Below are 17,899 nucleotides of genomic sequence, written 5' to 3'. Positions count from 1 at the left end.
ATTTGGGCATCATTTCGACTCGACGCCGGTACAGCAGGATTGAAACGCGTGATTCTCCGATCATGAGCTTTTTATCACATAGAAAACATGTAAATGATGTCTCTTTGGACTAACCATTTTTAAAAAAAATGCAAAATGTAACTGAATCGACACAATTTGAAAAATGATTAATGTCTTCCGTTTTGTGCCAATGGCATCCATAATGTTTCTTAAACATTATCGGCACAATTTGTTAAACTAGTTTATCACGTAAAGTACGTGTAACGGTTTTTGGTTAGCTGTGCTACAAAAATATAATTTTTGGAACTCTCACTCCTGAAAATTACCCAATGTAGAGAATAATACATTTCCAATGATTTCATTGTTATAGAAATAACTCAATAAATTATAAATCAAATACAACAATATTAGGATATTGTAAATATCAAGAATTTCCAACTTTTATTTCATCCAACGAACTTTACGCAAAAATTACTAAATTGGTTGAATGGGGACCTAAATATACTGGGTACGGAATGGCATCAGAGTTTACCCAACCTATAAAAGGAAAGAGGAAAAATAATTACCATTGGTATGGGCTTTGTGGGCTCCATGTTATGGTAGGGTTGAGCAGACGAATACTGCCCATGATATCTAAGAGCTGTGATTATATACCTTTTCGGTTGCGAATCTTACTAAGTGCAAAGCATACGGTGCAGCATGATTTGGCGCCTTGTTTGATAAAACGTAATCTGCAAGCTTTCCGTATGGAAAGTGTTATTATACTATCATTATGAGGCTGTTATATGTATTTATAGGTTTTATAAAGTTTTAAGAAGATGCCTTTCTGGACTTCAAATCGATAAATGTAAATGGGTTCGTTGTACAGAGGAAATTTGAATTTGAAACCATGTACATTGTAATCACCCAATAACCCGCGTGTGGAGAAGGGTTTTAAATCACTGATAACACTGCATGCATGCATGATTTATTAAAACTATGTTTTATTTTTAGTCACTTATTTTTGCTTTACAAGTTATTCAATAAATTTTTTTTTTCTAGACGTTTATTTCTATTTTATATATTAACCGACCAAGCAAACTAATTTTTTTTAAATTCGGGATCGCAAGTCAAAAGTCGGGATAGTTATGGAGAAAGTTATTACTTCCATCTTAAAATGTACGTCACTTTATTCCCAAAGTAATAATATCATTTACTTACCTTCGTTACCTTTGTTGGTTAAAATCAAAATCCGACTATCGATCATGCCTAGAGATCAAATTAATTTTAGGCTTTAGTAATATACAATAGCCAAGAGTTAGCTAACATTGCGCATGTCAATATATATGACATTTATAATTTAGCATAACTTTTTATTGTAGCACCGTTTGACAATTCGCAAAATTTTAAACGTAAAAATTTATTTTGATCTTTATCACTCGAATTCGCAAAAATTAATCGACGTAAACATTTCCAAATTTGCGGGTATATTGTACCATATGATACATAATTAGACACAATATTGAATTGTGTCACAGGATATAATATTAAATTGTATTGTAGTTTATTGGTAAATACTGTACCATACAATATGAAATTTACATATAATATGATTATTATACAATTTTGTATCATATTATTTTATATGATATTGTGTCAAACCACACTTAAGCATTTAATATTTTATTAAAGATAATTATCTATTATTTTTATTTTTTAATTATATAATAAAGGTGGTCTCGTGAAGGTGATCCCCACCTCGGTGAGCTTTGTAATCTATTAATACCAATGTTTGTAAAATATACACAAACCATTACTTTGAAAAAGTGTGTTATTTCCATAAAATAGTTTATAACACTTGTTTGTATTTTTTTTAACACCCATTCGTAATTTTATATGCTATACTTAAAAATCTTAAACAAAAAAGAAATACTGTGTTTATTTCTAAAAAAAAAATTAATTGATGATTCATATTTCAATTAAGATCAATGCATAGCCGGGTTATATGGGGTTTCTGATTTTCTTACTATGGTTCTAAGTAAAATAGATACTTCCTTTATGTATGAAAAGCAATAATATTAAGCACGTGTGCTTAGTAAATTAAATTTAATGAGCATGTCTCACTTCTTTCTTCCGAATACGATCAACATATGACTGCTAAAATTTGCCTATAAACATTGTCCTAAAATGACAAAAAAAAAAAACCCAACATTAGTCTATAGTAGTTACTACATTGGTTTGACTTTAACATAGTTTTTTTTAAAAAATATTCTGTGTTGATTTCGTTCTCCATCGCTCTTTTAAACAATGGCAATAATACTGTAAACAGGGAAATATTCGCCCTGTTTTATTTTCGCCCTCGTCAGCGGGCGAATTTATAAAACTGGACGAATTCTAGTATTCCAAGTTATCTCCTTCATACACAAGCGTGTTTCGGCGAATTTAAGACGGGGCGAAGCCGTTTGCAAGTATTGATGGGGCGAAAATAACACGGGGCGAAAAAAACCCCTGTATACAGTAAGTAATTTTAACGGCGATGTATGCACTGAGTAAGAAATAGAAATGATCGAAGTTAAGAGACTCAATTACATAAACAGAAAATGAAAAAATTACTGCTCTAGAAATACAAAAGCACTGATTAACCAGGATCTCAGTTATGCGTTATATTACAAAACCAATTTGAGACCTAAAAAGTTGTTACTGCATCTTTCGGAGCTAACCATATGATTTATTATATAACTTTCATTCAATAATAACGAGTAGCAACCATTTAACATACTGTACTGACCAACTGATATACGAGAATACCGTATGAATGTAATGGTGACCAAATGGTTTTACGTTCTGACTCATTGCTTTATTTTTCTAATCGTTCAATTTAAATAAAGCACCAGCTATGTCATTATTACCACCATTTAACGTGCTTTTGCAACCATGTTAAAATTGCTGTAAACAGTTTGATGTATGAGATGCACTTTTAAATATGTGTTACCCATCATACGTTATATACTTTTCACCATATAACAAGGGCTGATGACCATTAACATATACAGAAACGACCCTTTAATTAATGAATCTCACTATGTATTATGACGTACAATATCTTAAGGCAGCTATGGCGTTCCATTAGCATATAACTTTGTCGTTGATTCTTTTAAAGATATAGAACAAGGGATTCAAACCAAATTCAGACAACACGCTTGCGCATTCCAAGTTTTTCTTTTCGTATATGTTTATTATTTCTTTGCTAAACTTTTATAAAATAATAATAAAAAAATTCATTGGCTAAAGAAATTAAAGATATTTAGATAACATGAACTACATAAATTGATAAGAAAAATATCGCTTATCGATTATTTGATGAAATATCATGTTCGTTCAATCTATTTGAATATGAGGAAAATTTATATTGTAGAGGTTGAAAATATCCATGTTTTAAATGCACTAGCTTATATGTACATGGGTTTCGCATTAGGGCTGCCATAAACCCATGTACAATCACACTTCCACATCCATCTACCCCTAGCTTAGCTGAAGAACTGTAGCTCTTTGGGTAATATATGATGCTTAACTTTTTACTTATTTTGAAATATTTTCTGTATATTTCTTTTTCAAATAAAAAAAAGACGAATAATAGAAAGCATGCAATTCAGATGGAAATTATTTTGAGCAAATTATTTTGCTAATTATTACTTTTTGCTTTAGTTTGGGATATTATGTTCTGTTTTCCAATAAAGCTTCCTTCTTTTCAAATTAGTTTGTAGATTGTAGATAAGCAGTTTAATGCAGTAAATGAAAAAGGAAATAATATAGCCCAAGTAACAATCAGATACGAAGTTTTAGAGGACACAACCTTGGCAAAAATAATATTCATTAGTACGAATCACCTGTGAAATAAGTTTCACCCGTATCTTCTCAAATACCTAAAAGATAAACACTCATTTTAATAAAAATTCAATTATTTGATAAAAGAAAAAGTACGTATATTTGCAGTTATCAGCTTTTTTTATTATTTCAAATATATTAGACTCCTACTCAAAACTTATCAAGTTGACAATTCCCTACTAAAAAGGATAAAAAAATAGATGACTCTAAATTGGTGCAACCTTGAAATGTCTGATGACTCTTTAAAATGATATAACCTTGAACATGGCTAATGAATCTCCAAAATGTTTTAACCTGAAAATTTCTAATGAATTTCCAAATGAAATCAATTTGACGATTTTGACGGTTTTTTCTCAAGAAGTTTTTAAATCAACTTAAAAATTAATTTTTGATTTATGTACGGAAAAATTAGCAAATTTTGAAGCTTTGAAGCTTTTTCTTTTGAACATCGTATTTCCAAACTCAGAAGTCTTAAAATTGTTTTACCATTAATTCTGATGTACTTTGATACTATTAGATATCGAGGTCAAATCAAAGGGTGTACGGGGATTTATCCCGGGTTTTATTCCCGTTTACCCTTGATCTACATGAAGAACGGAAGACCTTTTTGTTGCTATAGCAACTAGAGTCTTGTTTATTAGTACTATCTGAATGCTACAGTTATTTCATGTAAGGAGAAATGAAACTTTACTGATGCTTATTTATAGAAAATGTTTATTTCTGAGCATGTGCATTGGAAAAGCAATCAAAAGAAACAGCATGGGAAATAGGCATACCAACAAGTTCGTTTACAACATTAAATAGTCAAAATACTTTTTTTCGGCGTTACCAAAGAAATATATTATTCTTTATTGACTTCTTTTCTGGAAAGAATAATGTAAACAATACTAATAAACATTTAGACCACCATTTTCATACCAGATCACACAATTCATAAAACAGAAAATCTCTTTTTCTTTAAGACTAGTTTTTTCATGCTCGAGCGATTTCTCGCTAAGTATATATATATATAATCAAAAAAAGAAAAAGAATAAGATATATATATATATATATATATATATATATATAGTCACAGTGTCCGGTAATATAGTGACGTCATTGTATTGTTTGTATAACGTCATCGATTTTAACGTATACTGAGCGAGAAATCGCTCGAGCATGAAAAAACTAGTCTTTAAGAGGAAGTTTTTGATGTCTTTCGGACAAAATAATTTTTCGAGCTCGGAAACGTACATACGAGAAGTTGCCATGACTTCTGTATATACATGTAATTAAATTTTTGTTATTCACATGCTCACAGCTATTAATTACAATAATTTGATGCCTTTATAAAAATCTCGTCAATCGTCTAACTTGAATACAAAGATGCAACTTATCCAAAGATCTATAATCAAATGTTTTATTGTCTTGAGATTATAAAAATAAAATTCTATTTATTTACCGTTATGGTGCATGGTGTGGTAGCGCAACAAGACAATCTTCTGAAATTTTGGTATCTGTCTATAGTGCTCAACATATCTCCTTTAATTTATTAGCTTTAGAAAATCACACGCTTTTACTGGGGCTGAATGTATTTTTTCTTTTTTATATTATATTCAATATTGTCGATTTTTGGTGTTACTGCTTTCTCAATTTACTGCAACAAAGCCACAAGACGTGCATTTGTGCAAAACTTTTTTACCTTTGAAAACTTTCAGCGACATTTTTTTTTGGATCAGTTTAAACCATTTTTTATATTTTGCGTATATCATCGAAATTTTCAATCAGATTCTCTAAACTGATTGAAAGCAAGACCAGCAGTGCGTATACATTTAAAAATTTTAAAAGCTGATTAGTGTATTATAATTACATTGCCAAAATATTTTATTGCGGTGACTTACTCCCCAAAAGTGCAATGCCGAAATTTGCTTATATTTTTTGTGCACTTTTATGCAGTGTTGGTAGATGATTCCACCAAGGTCATAAAAATGTACTCATGTTATTTTCCTAAAATTGTTAAGATCTTTCTTTACATTTATATAATTAGCTTTTTGAGTTTTCGTTTATTAAGGTCTTCCGTTACAACGGAAGGCCTTATAGTGATTGTAATGTTTATTATTATTAAGGTCTTCCGTTTTGTTCGTCGTAACTTCCGGTCGTAACCGGAAGCACTTCAAAAATTACATTTTTACGCATTTTATTTGTTTAACACAGAATTGAAATATAAGTATACACGCTTTCATAAGTCATCTATCCGATGATTAATAAACAAAAAAGAATTACTTCCGGTGAGATATCTCAAATATCTCAGGTAGTCTTTTTAAAACAAATATTATGACAGCGACCAAGACACGAAACTTACATGGATGATAGATATTTGATAGAAGATGTGTTTAATTGCTCTCATTTTATCAACCGTCACTTCCGGTCCACACCAGAAGAGTTCAAACAACTCAAGTTGTTTAAGAGTTTTAATGTTTTTGACAATATAAGATAAGTTGATAGCCAATAAAGTCAAGTTGTGTAATGGTTACAAAAATACTAACTTTCATTTTCATTGAACATTTCTGTTTGTCCGTTTCCTGTCCCGAGACAAAAAACCTTGTTTCCTAGAGATCTCAAAAACGATGACGACTTGAACAATCAAACTTTGTGGGTTGAAAGACCTATGTATGTGCATGTGTATACACTATTTTGTTTTGTTCGGCGTAACTTCCGGTCGTCACCGGAAGCACTTCAAAAATTTGTTTTTTTTTCATATTTTATTCAATTTACATAAAATGAAAATATCAGTATACAATCTTACATTTGTCATTTATATAATGTTAAATTTGCAAATAAATTTTACTTCCGGTGAGATATCTCAAATATCTCTATGAAGCTTTTCTTTTTACAAATTTGATGTCCGCGAGATTTTTGTCACTGTAAGTGATTGAGAAACGAAGCTTTCATGATTGATAGAAATTTGATAGGGGATTTGTTTAATGGGTTTAATTTTGTGAACTGTCACTTCCGGTTTTTACCGGTAGGGTTAAAAAATCATGTTTTTAACAAGTTTAACTCAGTCTGACTTTCTTGAGTGTTTCATCTAGCCTGATAAACAGTGATGTATGCTTAGCAAATGTACAAGAAATACCAGCTTTTGTTTTTATTAATCACTTCCGTTTGTCCGTTTCCGGTCCCATGACAAAAACATTGTTTCAAAGAGATCTTAAATTTGGCAGAGACGTGAACAACCAAACTTTGAGGAAAGATTGACTTATGATTTTACAAATGGTTAACATTGATGTTTAGTTCGGCGTTACTTCCGGTCGTCACAGAAAGTCCTTCAAAAATTGATTTCTTTTTCATTTTCGTTGTTTTACATGTAAGTAACGTCTGGATATATCATTAACAATAATTATCACATCCACTTTTTTTCTATGTGAGAGAAGCAATGTCTTACAGTTAAATTGATACATGTATATCAAAACGGAAGACCTTTTTGTTGCTTTTGCAACAAGAGTCTAGTTGTGTTTTCTATCTAAAGATTTAAGAGACCATATCTGCTTGTTTTGAAGTACAAGTGAACCTGACACTTTGTTGGAAAATTCCCCGAGGTAAATCATGATAAAATCCTTTTATCTAGAAAGTTAACCCCCTACCATTGATTTTTTTTCTCCCTCAGAAGTTGTTAAAAAATGCAAAAAGGGTAAAAAAGCACCTGATAATAAATAAATTCCGAAATATTCTTTTCGATGTAAAGTTAAGTATATATGATTGGATGAATATCCCCATCATTTTTTTTAAACGGGTATAAATGTTAACTCTCTTCGTCAATTTCTTCACAATAAACCATACACTATGCAGAGCGTTTGGCTATCAATCATAGTGGTCACCTTGCCTCCAACCCTTCATAGTATAGCCGTTGATGAATTTTATCCTTTTGGATACGAAAACGGAGATGCTAAAATGGAATTGAGAGGTGATGTGGTCTCTTCACCTATCGCGTTTCCATCTACGTTTAATTATTTTACTGCTGGTCATAACAGATGTTCTGTAAGTATAATATTTAATTTTTTAATGCCTTTGAGGATGTGAATATCCCATCCATTTTATTAATTCAAATGTTTTACTTTCTAATTTGGGTGTCTATTATAATATCTGTTCAATACATTTTAATAATAATTCTAAAAAAAAATTCTGTAGATTTTAGTTGGATTTAACGATTGTCTATAATAAGTAATATATCATATATTTTGCGATTTTTACTCAGGTATCAGACAACGGATATATTGTTTTGAGCAGATCAGCTTCTCAGTTTATACCAAAGAATTTTCCTACTAATCTAGCCTTTATCAGTCCTTTCTGGGCAGACAGCGATGTGAGGAAGGGAGGAGCAATTTGGTATAGACTCACAACAGAAGAAACCATTAAAAACAGAGCGACATATGATGTCAAAATATTTTTTCCAAAGATGACGAACTTTCAAGCATCATGGGTAATAGTTGCTACTTGGTATGACTTGCCATTTTACGGATGTTCCTCCCTTGGTGGTTGTTTAAAGGTAAATCATTTGCGATATACATCTTTTATTTTACAAAGGGCCCTTTGATAGAAGAGCTTTGTTCTAGAGAGTTTGCAACTTAAAACTTTATTTCAGAGAAATACCTTTCAAGCCGTCATGATATCAAACGACAGCAATTCCTTTGCGATATTCAATTACGGAAAAATAACATGGACGACAGGAACAAGTTCCGGTGGAAATACACAAACCGGATTAGGCGGAACCGCAGCTCAAGTATGTAGAAAAATTTACAGAATATAAAACTAGAAAAATTCGTAATTTTTTTTAGAATATGTGTTAAAAACAAAATGAAAACATGCATATGATATAAAAAGACATGTTGTTATTATTATAAAGTATTTCTCGTTTCTTGTCATGTGATTGTGTAACATACATGTATATCGTTATATTCTTTTAAGGTCAGATGCGACCTATCTTCTATTTTTTCATTTTTTTTCCTATCTCCATAATGTGAAGATTTCCGCTAAGTAATTTCATAATTATAGTTTCATGCTATATGATACTTTTTTATTTAGATATAAAGTGTTTAATTGAAAATATATACTATGACACTGACACTATTTATAAGCATTCAAATGCATTTTGCATGCTATTCTAAGGAAAATTATAAATATTCTAGCTCCAAAATAGCCTGTTAACGTACCCTGAATTGTTGGGAATTAACACGTTTAAAATTTAATAAATAAGGAATAACATATCAAGGAAAATTATATAAAATCGAGGAAAGTCCCGTGTGTCCTTAAATATTCTTCAATATAGTTCTTACTAACAAAAAGTCCCACAAAAAGAATTTTCATTAAACTGTTCTATTTTAATTCAATGTTGACAGGACTGAAGGTACAACATAAACATTGATTAACAACTTCGTCACGTCTAATTAAAATTTGTCGGGTGTTGTTTTGGAGACCCTTCTCTTCATAGTTTACTTCCACACCGAGGTGTGAAACTGTGAAACCCTAATTGAACTTCTCCTTATTAGCACTATTTAGAAAGAGAGCAGGATATACTGGGGTATAGGGGTCTGTTGCTTTTGCAAATTGGTTCATGCCATATACACCCTTTAGGAACGCTTATTATTTTAACCTTGTTATAAAAATATTTCTGCAATCTTTAAATACACCTTTTTTGAAATAAAGTTACAAAAAAATTAATATTCTGAACAAAAAAATATAAATCATTACATCACAAACCCATAATTGGATGAAGATAATTTTTATTAAAAAAAAATAATACAGAAAAAAATAGTAAAAAATTAGTAGATAATTTTTTTAGCGTCTTTTATTGCGAAGTAGATCAACGAAATTATATTCATCGAAGAAAGAGATATGTAAAGAAATTGAAATGATTGAGCAAATGTCCACAAAATAACACATCCTTGCATTACGTTATAAAATTCACGAAAGTTAATAACATCTAACAAAAACTGAACAAGGTTATACTACAAATAAAAATAAATAGTAATGCAAAAATTAAGACAGTGTTTAAATTTCGTTAACATACATCTACGGCTTCTAGGTTGGATTGAATGCAGGAGATACCGTACGGTTTTTTCAAGTTGACGTTGGTTTTACTCCGGAGGTCGTGAATATTGATGAAATGTCAAATGTTGGAATACCAGGCGTATTTGTATTCAGAATTGACGATTCAGAAGTTTTGCAGCCATGTCAGGAGGGATGTAAGAACAGTTTCTGCAATTTGTAACACAAACTGTTATGCTACAAAAAGCGTTATTTTACTTGCATTTGAAACTTATCAAAAAATGTCGATTCACTGATACAAAAATATTAGATTTAACGAAAGAATTGTTTATTGTACAGATACCAGAAATTGAGATAGTTTGTAATATATAATTTCTTTTTCAAAATTATATTATTAGACATCTCAAAAATAACGATAACCCCTAACTCTGGACCCATGTTAGGAGGGCAGTATATAACCCTTGGTGGGCCATGTATTGAATCAACAGCAACAGTTGTGGCAAGTTTTGCAGGATCCCAGAAATACAAATGTCAAAGACAATCTCAGTTTAGCATAGGCTGTGTCACTCCTGTGTTCAATACCACTGGAGAAATCATTATTAATATAGAAATTGAGCAACAGGATACCACAAGGGAATTAGTTTATTTGTATACAGTCGGTAAGTCGTCCTGAAATAAAAGTGATTGATTGAATAATATTAAATAATATTACAATGTTAAAATTTATAACATTTATTGGAAAGTGTACGAAATCCAAAAAAAACTATGAAGTAAAAGAAACTCTGCCAAAGTCTCAATTTTCATTGCCATGAGCTTGCTTCTATTGACTTATCGACAGTGTAGATAAGCGCTGAATTGAATATGAGAAGAAAATCGCATTGACTACACATTATTTTTTAGATTCTGTATGTTATATCATCATTTTTCTTCTGAAGTAAATTTCTTCAGTATCATCTGTTAATAAAGGTTTTTTTCATATATATAAAGTAAATCCAGCAGACAGCAAGATTAGAGTCTACAGACAGGATCCTGAGGACTGGTACGAAGGACAGCACAATATCTCATGGGATACAGACGCTGTCGAACTAGAGAACACTGATACTGTGGACATTTTTCTATTTTCTTTGATTGTGAGGGTTGTTTATTCATTGAATTGTTTTCAATTCGTTGCCGGTTGCCATTGCTATTTACAGATTTTTCTAACATTTGGTAACACTGAAAATTTCGTTGTCATTTTTACAGGAGGAAGCCGATGGTCGCCTTTCATGGACAAGTGAACTTTTGCAAGAAGGGGTGCAACGTTCAGCCGGATGGGCACAGATTTCGTTGGAAACACAAGAATTCGTTCATGCTATAAGGGTTACATCTGCAACGGTTCAAACTGACCAGTAATCTTAATTTAATTTCGCTTGAAATTATTTAATATATACCCATCATGTGCTAAGCATTGCTTTTCAAATTCAAATATTTCTTTAACCTTTCTGACCTTCATAATCGAATATATCGCTTTAAGCGTTATACAATTCACTAAACTTCAATTATAAGTAATGATACAAAAAATTCTGTGATAAATTAGGATATCTTGATGTCAAATTATATCTTAACCTCTAATACATTCGATATTTACATGTTTATAATTGCATGTATATAATGTTTAATTAACTGATTAAAGATGAATGAAAAATCCCATTTTCTCTCAGGCCTAGAAGAGGAATTTGGTCTGATATATTCCCCTTAGCATTACCTCCTGCAGAAGCAGTCTCTTTTTGTGGCAAATGGTATAGACAGGATTTAAAGTTACCGCCATTACAAAAATATCGCATTCAGCCCAAGCTTTGCTCGACAGCGTACGGTTTCATCCGGATCCAAATTGCAATTTGTTTAATCAAGTTTTTCCACTGAGTATGACTGGTAATTGTCTGAATAGAAAGGATGCCAATCACTGTGTTCGGTTAAATAGTTTAGGGTAAGTTTGAAACAAGCGAATCGTAATTTCCGAAACAAACACGAATCATTTCTTATATGTGTATAAAATTATGTACTCATTTACTATCACAGACCCAGTGGTATGGACAATATATGCTGTTACGACAAGGAGAGCAAGTTAATTCAATCCAATGAAGTTGAAGGCGGAACTCTTCAGCGATATCACTATCGAGGAAAAAGTATTCAACCCTTCTTTGATAACTTCTATTATGACGTTATTCCTTTCGTATACTGTTGTCGATATTCTAAGCACAAGTCCAAAGGTATGGGAACGAGTGACTGTCATCAATACTTGCGGCGCAGACCACGAAGTTCATGTCTTCATTATGTGCCACCTCGCCCAGGTGAGTATTTGTTAATTTTTAAAGCACTTGGCATTCAAGAAAATTTTTATTTGCCTTTTCAGCTTCAGTAAGAAACAGAATAGTTTATTGCCAGGAGTGTTGATATCTGAATAAACAAAACTACAACATAGTGTAAAATTTAAATTCCCATTTAATTACAGTAGAATTTGGATTTTTAAAGTTTATACAACATGTAAATATATAGACTACTCTTCAATTAATCGTTTTAACCTATTTTTTCGGTCCAAAAACACTTTTATCTAATAGATGTGTAGAAAGTTATGCCCTTTTTTCTAAATGTGAATTTCTTTGAAAAACAAAATATTTCTTAAACATACTACAATTATACAATTTCTTAACCATCATACCCTTTGACTTGACTTGTAATTATCTATGACATACATTTGATACATACCAGAGATGACCATTGATCCTTTCCTAAGGCCTCAATCCTTATCCAAGAGGCATCAATTGCACTAGCCGCAGGTCTGTACCTCCCGGTCTGAAAACAAATTTGGATGGACGACCTGGAGCTACAGTGCCATCCATTAAAGGAAACAATATCAGTATTTTAAATTGCCTGAAGGATTTAACGATACTAATTGTTTTCACAGAATCTGCATATAAATAAGGTTAGTCGGTCCAAAACTAGCGCACGTTTTGTGCGCAACGAATATTTTCAATGGGTGGCACTGTAGCTCCGGATCCTTGGAAGTCCATCAGATTTTTTTTCAGACCGGGAGCTACAGACATGCAGCTACAATTACATCATTACCACGATTTTGATTTTTTTTTTTCTCACTCATGTCGAATATTTTGGATATATTTTCATATTGGTCACATTAATGACTACAATAAATAATTCTCATACTTGAAGTTGAGCTACATTGACATCATTTAATACCATGTAATTCAGCTTTGATCAAGTATAATATATAATTTAGAGATTAATATACCTTTACAATTAGGTTATATTGTCTTCAGAATCTACAGATTTTCGGGAGAAAACTGGTGTTGATGTAAATTTTTCGTAGACCTACAGATTTGCAGATATGATTATAATGAGGACTCTTGTTTCAGCTCTGACGGTTGGAGATCCTCACTTTACTTCACTTGATGGATATAAATACTCATTCAACGGTGTCGGCGAATTTGTGTATTTGAGAACCGATGATAAATCTTTCCAAAGCCAGATACGGCTTGAACAATTCCGAAAAGCCAACGGTATTGAGAGGAACTGATATCTACTAATTGACAAAATTAAATTATTTTCATATTTTCAGTTATTAAATAATTTTACTTACAAATGTATACTGATGAACGAGTATGCGAATTTTGTTTTTAAAGGAGATCTCTCGGAAGCAAGTGTTTGCACATCCTTTTTATCCCAACATCTAAATCAATCGGCCGTCGTAGAGATCCGTCTGGACTCCGCTAATATTGCTGAAGTGCTTGTTAATGGTGACCTGATTAACTTTGACGAATCCCTTTCCTATCAGTTTCAAGGTTAGTATTCGTATTTAAAATGTTTTTTACTCTCTGATTGCTTTTATAAATTACCTTTTATTGCACGTTATTCAAATATTACGTTGTACAGGGGTTTCTGTGATACAGTCACCACCAGTTACTCTCGATGCGGAGGCAACTGAAAAGGTTTATCAAGTCTCCTTCACCAGTGGTATATCATTTCAAATAACAGCTAGTACCAACGTTTTAAACATAATTCCAGTGGTTGGAAACACACTTCTGTCCGGTGCGTTCTTCAGTTTTAGTTATCAAACATACCACAGTCAATTTGTCTCATTTGACTCTATAGTTAGCATGTATGGAAATACAATTGAAAAAAAAACTACTTCCAGGACACTTGAGAGGACTTCTGGGTGATTTTGATGGAGACCTAAGCAATGACTTGAGAACTCCATCGGACGGAATCTTGCTACCAACTTCCTCTTCAAAAGAAATATACAGGAACTTTGGATTACTATGTAATGTAGATGCCAACATTAATATGTCGTTTTTAATTTGCATCATTTTATCATCGAAACAACAAAATTTATAAGGTTTATATTTTAGGGATGATATCCGAGAAAGAGTCTCTTTTTACCTACAAAGACGCGACTACCTACAGCGACTTTCAAAACCCCAGTTTCGTTCCAACTTTTGAGACTCCTTCCGATCTTCCTGAAGACGTAGTAGAAGTGTGTGGGGATGACAAAGAATGCATATTTGATTATGCTGTGTCGGGATCCCAGGAGCTTGCTACCGAAACCAGAAAGGGAACACAGAGGTTCAAGTCTTTTCTAGACGCATTTGCACTACGTAAAAGTCGGGAAAAGGATCAAAAAGCTGGGCTGTAGAACAACTGACATTGGTTCAGTAGTTAGTATTTAAAATCAAATTGAATAGTAATGTTTTTGTTTTGAATATAAGTACGTAACAATATTTTCCTTCACAAACTGTAACCTTATACGTGATATTATTTTTAATATGTTTAAATTACAAATAAACTGCTTAATTCACATGTCGAAGGTTTTACAAGAAAGCGTCCTATAACTTCATAAAAATGTAGATGTTTACATGCAATTAATAAATACAAATTTAAACGTTGACAAAAATGGAAAGAAAAAATCGGATGGCGAATAAATGTAAAATAAAAATGGAAAAAGTAAATGGAGGCAGACAAGCATTTACAACATTAAGAACCCTAATTAGAACAAGAGGCCATTTGGCCTTAACGGTCACCTGAGTAGCATATATCCCATACACAAACTTGTCATGGAGTCTCATATATGCATCTAATTAATTAGGTTTCATACTGGAGTAGAAAAATTAAAAATTTGTAATGACGACCACATTTCAAAAAGAACTGAAACCTATAATTTTGGTGAAAAACTAAAAGATCTGGTCTACAAAATCATGAATATAGTTTTCCTTTCAGGTGTGTGGGAGTACTGAAGATAATTTTTTAACGTTATATGCTTTAACATCTATACATCCATTTTGGCCCTGCCCTAGAGTCAAAACCCATCCTTCAGGGGACATGAAAATTAAAATTTCAGTAGAGGACTTCCTGGTAAACATAATTAATAGTCAGTTCTTTTTACAGATGTGTGAGAATAGAGAAGAAGATTTTTAAACATTACATGCATAAACACTATATTGCCCCCCCCCCCCACCACGTCCTGAACCCCTGACCCACGGGCCATGAATTTCACAATTTAGGTAAAGGAGATTGTGGATCATAACTATGTATTCAGTTTTTTGCCCACATGTGTGGGAGTAGAGAAGAAGACTTTTTAAGATTTAAAACATTTTTACTATATGGCCATATTGGCCCCACCCTAGAGCCTGAACACCTAACAAAGGGGTCATGAATTTCACAATCTCGGTAGAGGGCCTCATGGACATCATAACTATGCATTTAGTTTTTAACAAATATATATGATAGTAGAGAAGAAAATTTTCTAAGATTTAATACATTTTTACTATTTGGCCATATTGGCCCCACCCTAGATCCTGAACCCCTGACCGAGGGGTCGTGAATTTCACAATTAAGGTAGAGGGCTTCATGGACATCATAACTATGCATTTAATTTTTAAACAAATATATATGGGAATAGAGAAGAAGATTTTCTAAGATTTAATACATTTTTACTATTTGGCCATATTAACCCCACCATAGAGCCTGAACCCCTGACCCAGGGGTCCATGAATATCACAATTTTGATAGAGGGCCTCATGGACATCTTAATCATGCATTTAGTTTTTAACAAATATATATGGGAGTAGAGAAGAAGATTTTGTAAGATTTAATACATTTTAACTATATGGCCATATTGGCCCCACCCTAGAGCCTGAACCCATGACCCAGGGTTCATGAATTCCTCAATTTAGGTTGAGGGCTTCGTCGACATCATTATCATGTATTTAGTTTTTAACAAATATATATGATAGTAGAGAAGAAGATTTTCTAAGGTTTAATACATTTTTACTATTTGGCTATATTGGCCCCACCCTAGAGCTAGAACCCCTGACCCAGGGGCCATAAATTTCACAATTTTGGTAGAGGGCTTCATGGACATCATAACCATGCAACCAGTTTTTTCCTCACATGCGTGGGAGTAGAGAAGAAGATTTTTGAAAATTTGGCTTTTTTGCATATTTGGCCCCGCCCGTGGCACCCCAGGGGTGTTAGAGCCATGAATTTCACAATTTAGATTCTTCTTACCATAGAGATGCTTCACACCAAATATGGTAACGATTGGCCTGGTAGTTTTCAAGAAGAAGTTAACAATGTAAAATTGTTAACGCACGACGACGGACAAAGACCAATTGCAATAGGTCACCTGAGTGACTCAGGCGACCTAAAAAGCAAGAATTATTTACTCAGCCCCATGTACATGGGCCACAGTTGAATATGAGATACATGTATCACAAGCCTTTACGATAAATTTTAATAATTTTCGTTCCAGGATTGTGAAGTACCAAAATTAATTCTAAACATCTTGAATTTGATATTTCGGCCTTTTTACCGGCAAGCGCTAAGGTGTCAATTTTTAAACCGCATTAGATAACCTTTGAAATTCATTAAAAACGTTTATAGATAATGTCCTAGAAAGTGTATTATTTAAAGTAAATCCACCCTCCTGTGACGTCATACATTTTACATAAATCATGAATTCATTAAAATTCTTGCAAGTAGATTTGTAATTTCTATGTTATCATAGGTGCACATCAAAAACTCAAATCATTGTTTACTTGGAGATATTCAATAAGCGTTTCTCATCCTTATATTCGACATAATTCAATAATGACAAAGGGAAATAACTCTGTTCTACTTTTCTCTAATGTAAACAATTTTTTTCTTTTTTTTTTTTTAATTAATTTTAGTTTTCTGGCATAGTAAGTAATAAAATTTAAATAGACAAACAAGTATCCATCCACTTATATTTAATTTTTAAACAAAAAAAGTGTGTTTTCAGATGATAATTTCAGCCTTTGTTTTTTAATACCTTACATCTTAAATAGTATGGATACATATATATTTTATTTATTTTTTGATGAAATTCAAGTCCAATAAGTTAAAAAAAAGTTAAGTTTTTAACTTTGAACCCATGATTTTATAGGTACGGAGTTACCTTAACAGCCTAGTTACATGTATATATAAGGTTACTCAATGTATGGTGTCCTAACCACTAAGCAATTTCGGTCACAACGAAGTCCGTTGTTTAAATTGTATAATATGCGAATTTGGCCACGAATTTACGGTTTTATTTCTCTAAAACGTTAACCTGTTGGGCTCTCTAATGTATAGTGGGTGATCTCTCCACGTTTTTGTTGATTATTATCGGTTTGTTTTCTATTAGACTTTCTAAAGACAATGACAAAAGATATGGAGTACAGACCCACTCTATAAAAGAAAAGGCATTGAAGTTTATTTTTTTTTTTTTTTTAGAAATGTTTGGTAAAATATATGTTGTTTTAAAAAAATTATAAAATCTGATTTCAAATTTGTTGATAACCAAAGATTTAAATACATGTACCTTATGCTTTTTTTCAAGTCGTTTTTTTTTTTAACTCAGATGCGCCGTACTGTCTTCTTAAGGTATTCGATGTATAATGATGGGATATTGAACAATTTTGAATCATTTTAAACTATTTAACTTTGTATTGCTAGATAA

The 17,899-nt window shown here is 32.1% G+C and overlaps 1 pseudogene; it reads left to right on the top strand.

Annotated features, from left to right (window-relative positions):
* The first annotated feature begins 7,686 nt into the window (after positions 1-7,686).
* Positions 7,687-14,703, top strand: LOC128156623 (protein mesh-like; annotated as a pseudogene).
* Positions 14,704-17,899: the final 3,196 nt, after the last annotated feature.

Source organism: Crassostrea angulata, chromosome 7, assembly GCF_025612915.1.
Source record: "Crassostrea angulata isolate pt1a10 chromosome 7, ASM2561291v2, whole genome shotgun sequence".
NCBI lineage: Eukaryota > Metazoa > Mollusca > Bivalvia > Ostreida > Ostreidae > Magallana > Magallana angulata.
The sequence above is the reverse complement of the archived record's forward strand: the minus strand, read 5'-3'. Positions and strand labels throughout refer to the sequence as shown.